The sequence below is a fragment of the Capsella rubella genome, unplaced genomic scaffold, assembly GCF_000375325.1.
Source record: "Capsella rubella cultivar Monte Gargano unplaced genomic scaffold, Caprub1_0 scaffold_1, whole genome shotgun sequence".
Lineage (NCBI taxonomy): Eukaryota > Viridiplantae > Streptophyta > Magnoliopsida > Brassicales > Brassicaceae > Capsella > Capsella rubella.
In genome coordinates this window covers 12698209-12698502 of record NW_006238923.1, presented here as the reverse complement: position 1 = coordinate 12698502, position 294 = coordinate 12698209, and positions in this window count along the sequence as shown.

Genomic DNA, 294 nt, shown 5'->3' with positions numbered 1-294 from the left:
AATAAAAGAGATGTATGGTGATAGTAGTTCAGACTTTCGATTAAGAAAACTACAATCGTCAAATAATTTTATATTTTCTCATTTAATTTTTTATTTGTGGAAAAACAACAAAAGAAAATAAAACATATTAATGTCAAGACAAGATCGGTTTCTATCACTTGGTGCAACAACATTTGTTTCCGAAAGAAGTAGCACAACTCCCAGATGAGAAGCCAGCCTTCCTACAATCAGCCACACATTTATCATAGTCGTATGTTGGCGAACAAGTATTCTTGCACATATCATCAATTCTCC